Genomic DNA, 7,514 nt, shown 5'->3' on the forward strand with positions numbered 1-7,514 from the left:
TAAGATCATCGAGCCCAACCATAACCTAGCTCTAGCACTAAGCCATGTCCCTAAGAACCTCGTCTATGCACCTTTCAAACACCTCCAGGGATGGTGACTCCACCACTTCCCTGGGCAGCCTGCTCTAGTGCTTCACAACCCTTCCCGTGAAGAATTTTTTCCTAATATACAACCTGAACCTTCCCTGATGCTGCTTGAGTCCATTTCCTCTTGGTTGGCTAATACTTGGAGCTGAGGAAGGCTGCAGCCCAGCTTTGTCTCTTGGTTTTGGGAGAAACTTTTCGGTTCCTGCATTAGGAGACCTCTATATGCCAAAGGTTGGGTCCAGCTTTGTCTCTCTAGCTGTGACACCAGCCCCTCTCTGATCTATAGATTGACATCCCACTACATTACTCCTTGCAAAAATGCCTTGCTTTGTCATGGCAAGCAAACAGGCATTGTATGGGCCTTAGAAAGGGTATGAGGGAAAGGTGCAGGGCACCTGCAGGGCAATGTAGCCTGTGGCATTTGCTAATAACTGGGGTTTGGGATCAGTCCCTGCAGTGCCTGGGGCAGAGATTTCACAGAGTTGTACACTTGGCCTGTGGTGGGCCCAGGACAACAGGAGAAGACCAAAGGGTGGAGCAGACACTCACATATGCAGCAAAGCTCCTGGATGTGGGCAAGCCTTTTGTGCCCTGTCACTTACCTGCAAGGTCTATGTCACTGCAGAGGAAGCGCTGAACAGCTACCGATGTTGCTCAAAAGCAGTCAACGAGCTCCTCACACTGAGAGATGATGTTCAACATGTTATATTTGCCCCTCTCCAGATTCAAGGCAGGTTCCTCACAGTCTCCTTAAGTGGGGTGGCTCCATGGGGCTACTTTCTCACCATGAAACAGTGAGCAACAAGTGGCTGCTTTCAGCACACCATTTTCCTTGGACAAAAGGCAGCTCCGGACCAGGCATGGTCTCAGCTACTTCTGTCTTCACAGAGAACATGCTGTCTGGCTCACTCTGCAGGAGTTACCTGGGTAAAATCTGACAATCCTAGTGAGTCCTGGTCTAAAACCCTGTGATCATCAGCCAAGCTCTCAGCCATGGCTTTGGGTCTAAGTTTTCTGGGGTGATTTCACAACAACCTTGAACTTTCCAGAAAGGATTGAGAAATACCTTGAAGTTCTGATCCTTTAGTCAGCATAGTCTTTTCCAGGGTTGCTTTCTCAGTGTTAAGTGTCTGCTTCTTCTGAGGTAAAGTACATCTAACACAGACAACCCATGCTTGTTTAAGCATGTAAGCAAGACCTGGCAGCCTTTCACACATGACAGTGAGTCATCCTTCCAGTGGGAAAGAGTGAGTCAGAAAGGGCAGTGGACAAGCTTTATTTATCAGTCTCCTGTTATTTGGCCCAGGAGAATTTACCCTGAAAAACCCACCCCAGTTAATGACAGGCAGAGCTCAGACTTGTATCATACAACTACTGTTTGCTTTTTGTTTTGTTTTGTTTTGTTTTATTTTCCCCATAGGTTTGCACATAGTTTTGTATCAGGAAATCACAGCAGGTTGGCCATTTCCATGAATTTTTATTTTTTAAAGGGTTTCTGAACGTGCCAGCTCTATTGGCGTAAGTCGCCCGCCCTAGGGTTACCATAAAGAACACAAACTCAAATGCCTCTCAGCGATGCAAAGCGCCTGGGGGTTCAGTGCAACAGGGTTCATAGAGTTCCCATTTACTTTATCCTCTTAGGGCTGCTTTACTCAGAGCCTTAATTGAATGCTGCTAGCATGTCCTACCGTCTTGACTGGCTTTTGATTATGGTTCTGCCACTTGTAGGCTCCATATAGGGTGTGTCAGGCTTTCCAGTGTATCTATTTTCAGAAGTTATATTGCTCCGTTGCAGAAATTCACGCCAAGCAGAAAGTTGGCAAGAAACGTTGCAACTGGAAAAAGAGACAGTGAAAAAAAAATAAATCTGCCTGATAATTAATCAAGGAAGTTCTGCCCTTGGGGGTTTCAGGCATTGCAGCTGGGACAGACAGCAGTGTAGCAAGGGCAGCCGTCTAGAGGTGGGGTGACCATAATGAGTAGTTGAGTGTCTTGAGGTATGGAAAGAAGCAAAGTAAGCTCAAGCCCATTCTACTCACGTTGCAGGTGGCTTTGGAGCAGTAATCTATGAAGGCAGCAACCACGTCATTGCAGGGGTATAGGGCTCAGCAAGTTCTCTGTGAGCTGGCATGGTAGGATCTGGAGGTCTTGCAGGTTTCTTGTCTCTGGTCTGTCTGGCTCAGTCCTGTTCTTCTTGTCCTCTTAAGGGCCAGTACCTGATATACAGAGAAAAACGAGGCAGTCTGAGCCCTCCCAGTTTTCTGTGAGACAGTCCAAAAGCAGCATTTCACCAACAAATGACAAGTTTTGTCCATTTTTTCTTGGACTTATACAGGCATTTTAGTAGCGTTAGGCTCCAGTGAGATCAGGGGACTAACATTCCAGTATTCATTCAGGAATGTGGCTGTTTTTTACCACTAGCCAAATGGCTGGGTGCTGCAGTCGTGAAAGTTGCCACCGTGTTTCCTGATCCTGCCAGTGTCCCCTCTCTGCCTGGGGCATGGGGGAATATTTTTCAGTCCACCTTCTTTCCCCTCTCAGAGAGACAAAACACTCCATGAATCCCTGACAGATCTCTGAAGATGCTTCTTAATGCTGCTGTTTGTTCTGTGGCTCGTCTCCCTTGCCCTCTCAAAGCCAAAACTGCACCTACTGACCAGCCATCCTTCCAGCCAAGGAGGACCAGCAGCAGCTCCTTGGTACAGACACATGGCACGATCACCTCACTTGCTTCTCTCCTGGGGACGGGTGTGTTGCTTGTGATGCCTTTTTACCTGCAGGTGTGCTGGGGGACGGAGCAGCAGCCAAACTGGAAATTGCAGCAGGCGGTGATTTGCAGTAGGAGGAGAGGTTGTCAGTCTGAATTTCCATAAGCAAAGGTTCCAAATATTGGTGGTCATGTGTTTCTGCTCTGATTGGGACTAAGAACTTCATCCTGCAAACAAACTGCATTGGAAGCACCATATACGAGTTACCATTCCTATGGCTTAGGCTAAATTGTAAATGTTTGCAGTGAGATTTTTACAACTTGCAGCAAAGAAACCAAACCGCAATTCACAGAATGTGAAGATGTTCTTACTCTAGTTGTTCTTCCATGTGAGAGAGAGCATTTAAAGGTTCAAAGAATAGGCTGTAAGTATACTGTCACCTGTTATAGCCTTTCTATTTGTAATAGACTGATAACATAAATGTAGTGTATTTCTCCAGGCGTTCTTATTTATTTACAGAAGGATAAACAGTCTTTTTCCCCTTTCCTTTATTCAAATACAGCAGAAACAAACACAAGCAAGTAGTTCTGGACACACATTCTCAAGTCTGCTGATCCTGACAAGGTCTGATCTTAAAAGTGTCCTCGTCTATGTATATGTATTTATAAGCCAACACAAGCACATCAGCTGTGACCATGTCTGGATAAGCAGGGAAGTCTTTGACTTTTTAAAGTCCTGCCATGGAAACTAGATCCTTGAGAGAGGGCTTTCACTGTTCATCAGTCTTTACTACATTAAAAAGGAATAGTTATTCTTTCTACTGAACCTGGAAGAGTATGTCTGACATATTTCTGACTCTAATGGGATGCGTGGGGATTGTGGATTAAAGACTTTCCCTAAGGCTGTTATTAGAATTTTTTTCAGCGTAATAATCATGAGATGAAGGTGCAACATCTAATTTAGGTCTTCATAGAAAGTCACCTTCAGACAGTGCCTAGATCTTTTATTGGTTGGATTGGGAGACACAGTATCGCAGACCTGGATAGGCAGGGGACTGACCCACCCATTGCTCCTTTGAACTGAGAAGCTATAAGAGCTTTAAGAGCTCAAGTGCTGTGATGGATGGATATGTGCTTTTCAGAAGAAGGGAGGAGAGATGTGCAAGAGCGTTATGCTCTGCACAGAAAGAAGCAGCTCAGACTCACAGAATTCTGCTGTGGACTGTGTGATGGGCTGGTCAGGAGCTTATGGGCCAGGATCAAAGGGAAAGCCAACACAGGTAACATTGTGGTAGGCATCTGCTACAGATCACCTGGTCAAGAAGGCGAAACAGATGAAGCCTGCTCTGGACAGGTAGAAGATGCATCACTGTTTCAAGCCCTGGCTTTTGTAGGATATACTAACTGACCTGACATCCACTGGGCAGGAGACTCAGTGGGGCACAAGGAATCCAGATCCAGATTTCTGGAGTGAGTCAGGGACAATTTATTGACACAGGTGCTGGACAGGCTGAATAGAGAGAAGTTTGGATTGACTTCCTGCTCACAAACAAGGAAAAAGTGATGGGGGTTGTGATGGTTAATTGCAGTCTTGGAGAGACCAAGAGGTGGTAGAATTTAAAATAATGAGAAAAGAGAAAGGTGAGTAATAGGAGGAGAGGGTAATAGTGGTGGTACAGGGACTGCAGCTGCCAGGAAGGTCTCTAACCTCTGGTCGCAAAGATTAGCAGGGTTTAAACAGCGCTCTCTTGCTGCTCCACTCTAGTCTGTCACCCTTTAGGTGTGCTGTAGGTACTTCAGGACTTCCTGTCCTGAGCCTCCTAGTGCTCAAGGTGTTGGTGTCTCCAAAGACTTCATCAGACCCTAGAAGATCTTTCTCCAAGAGTCTTGAGTAGGCTGATACCTCTCTGAGACTGTGTTACCACAAATGTGAGCAGCTGTGGCAGCTGACAGCAGATCTGTTCTTGTTCTACTGAGCTGGCAGATGTTACGACAGCAGTGGAGTACAGTGCAGGTCTTGCCAGGGGTTAGTCACCAGCAGACAAGCCCTCTGAGATCCCTGGGCATATATTCAGGTTGCTAGGGTGAGCTGGCACCTCTGCCACTAGCTCCTCACAACTCCTGGTACCGACGCTGGGAGCCTGCGCCACACACACCTCCAGTGCACAGTGCAAACATACCCCAGGAAGACCTTGGTTTTCTTGTTATGCTTTTACCTCATCCCCGAACAGCTGCCGCGTCAGATGATGTTGCACAGCTGCTGGTTCAGCAGGTTCACACCCTCAGAAAGGCTACCATAAGTATTTCAGGTTTAATTTAGGTTTAATCAGTGTTTTGGACATGTTAACATTCTTTATTTCAACACTCTTACAGAAGGGCTGCCTTGGAGGTTACTTAATCCTCTGGAGACTTCTGGTTGGAAGCACGAGCAGATTTTCCAGGCCCATAGCATCAGAATGTGTATCTCTACAAATGAGACACTCTGTCCCTTGCTGACTGACCAGATGCAGCCATGAATGTCCTGGAGCAAAAGTCAGAGAATTTCTGGAGCCCTTCTGTGGATGACGAAATCTTGAGGAGCAAAACCTTAAAATAACTGAGCTTAACTTTGCAGTAAGGATGTAACTTTAAGCAGGACAAAGTAGCATGTACCTGTTTGCAATTAAGTAGACATTTCATATTATCTCTTTGAACAGCCTTTCCCTTTGATGTTGAGTCTGAACTATTGGCTGAAGAAAGTCCAAATGTCAGTCCCGTGTATAATCTTTCAGCAGAAGTTGCGCGACTCCGGACATGAGAAACCTTGCTGAGAGCATATGTGCATTAAAATAGTAGGTTTCTGTGCAATTCTAAGTGTTCCTTTCCAAACAGGGCCTGACTGCTGTAGTAGTGTCCATTTGGCATGAGTAGAGTTATATTATTTATTTAGCTTTAGACCTTCTCTCCACAGTCAGAAACACCTGACTGTTGTGACTAGAATACCACTCAAGAGGGGACATTCTCTTCAAAGAAGAGAAAACTGATGTATGACATTGAGCAGAAGGTTGATAGCAAAGCAGGGAAGTTAGGTAAAAATCCAGAAATCTAGCTTTAATATCAAGAGTAATCTACTGCTTAGATGGGCTTACATGTAATACAATAAGCACTGCAGGATAAGAATTGTCTCTGGATTTTTTAAAATCAAAAATAATTGAAAGATTCCTTTCAAAATAAACATCACTGTACCCAGGAGAGTAAAAGAGTTATCAAGTGAGAACAAATGGACAGATTAGCTCTAAGTTTTGAATTTCTCCAGAATGTTCTAATTTAAAACAGAATAGGCAAAGAAAAAATAAAGCAGTGGAATAGTAACTTTGTAGCATAAAAGAACAGAATTCAACTGTTAAGAGGACATTTACAAACACTGTTATTAATGCCAGAACATTGTTTTACCTTTCCAGTGAAGATTAGAAACTTATCTGTATACTGTATCTTGACAGAATACTTTTCCATGGTTTCACATTCTCATCTGAGGTATCATCCAAGACAAGCTCGACCCTGATGAATTAATATAGAGTCACACAGCAGGAGTGTGGCTCATTTGGTACCATTAGTCTAGGATCAAACTGGTATTTAATTGGTCTGGCCTGCAGAACTGACCTCTGGCTCTCACTCAAGCCACCCAGTGCAACAAAACATGGGCATTTTGAACCTGCCACATCCTTCTCTCCCCTCCCTTTCCCAAGCACCCACCATTTTTCACCCAAATTGGTGAGATACATTCAGGCAAAACATGCAACTCAACTTAGCCCATGCTTCTGATTCTCGTTGAGATCACCCATTTGTATGTTCTAGTTATTTTGTGTTGTCCATAAGCCTCTTCTGCTTCTACAGAGCACAGCACGTAGCATGGCTGAAACTCCCCAAAGTGGACCTGCGAGCTGCTAAAGAGACCTCACAGCTGCAAGGAAGGACTAGAGAGAGAGAGGAGTCCATGTGGCTGATCGTATTTTGCTCTTCCTAGCTCTGAGAGGGTCGACAGATTTTGGAGACCAAGCACTGTTACGCACAGTGTACTTACAAGTGGATCCCAGCTTCTCAGAGTCTTGGAGGGGCAGAGATGAGCCCCATGGCTTTTGAAGTCACAAAGGCATTTTGCCTTTCGGGGGAAGACAAGGACCCTGGCTGGTCACAGCAGGTACACGGCAGCCAGCGGAAGGTACTTTCAGTGCACAGCACAGGGTTATTTTGGTCTCACAAAGTGCAGTACCTTTGCTATTTATCCTTGAGTGTCTTTTACTAGCACTGCGTTTATTTATACTCACACAACTATAGCACCCTCGGTAACAACATCAATAATTCTCAGTGCAATGGCATTTGTAGTGGTGAGCAAAACGCAGGAGCTGGCCCCGGGCAGTGGCAGGCTGTCCAGTGACAATGGCAATTTGTGACAGAGAACTCGGGAATTCTTGGCTTGCTCTCACCTGGAAAAGGAACGGAAAGAGGGGGATGGAGTTCAGAAGGGCAAGTCGCAAAGGCATCCCCATAAAGGCTTAGCGGTTTTGCCAAGTCAATTAAAAATGTTTTATGAGGAACCCGGTGGGTTTATAGGAAACCTGGAGATCTATGAATGTCAAGAGCTTCTCATACCTACAAGGCAAAGCTGTTAGCACTGTGCTTCGTATAGTTAGTTCCTGAGGTACCCCATGCTTAGAAAATTCCTCAGCTCACTCAATTCATGC

General features: G+C 45.3%; 1 long non-coding RNA gene across 1 annotated transcript; it reads right to left on the reverse strand.

Annotated features, from left to right (window-relative positions):
* Window positions 1–1,605: 1,605 nt before the first annotated feature.
* Window positions 1,606–6,993, reverse strand: LOC309442467. The gene is made up of 4 exons (XR_014184620.1): window positions 6,854–6,993; window positions 2,861–3,032; window positions 2,126–2,302; window positions 1,606–1,921 (listed from the first exon to the last, which is right to left on the reverse strand). It is a non-coding gene; the product is annotated as an uncharacterized lncRNA (long non-coding RNA).
* Window positions 6,994–7,514: the final 521 nt, after the last annotated feature.

Source organism: Streptopelia decaocto (assembly GCF_964273445.1).
Source record: "Streptopelia decaocto genome assembly, chromosome: 7".
NCBI lineage: Eukaryota > Metazoa > Chordata > Aves > Columbiformes > Columbidae > Streptopelia > Streptopelia decaocto.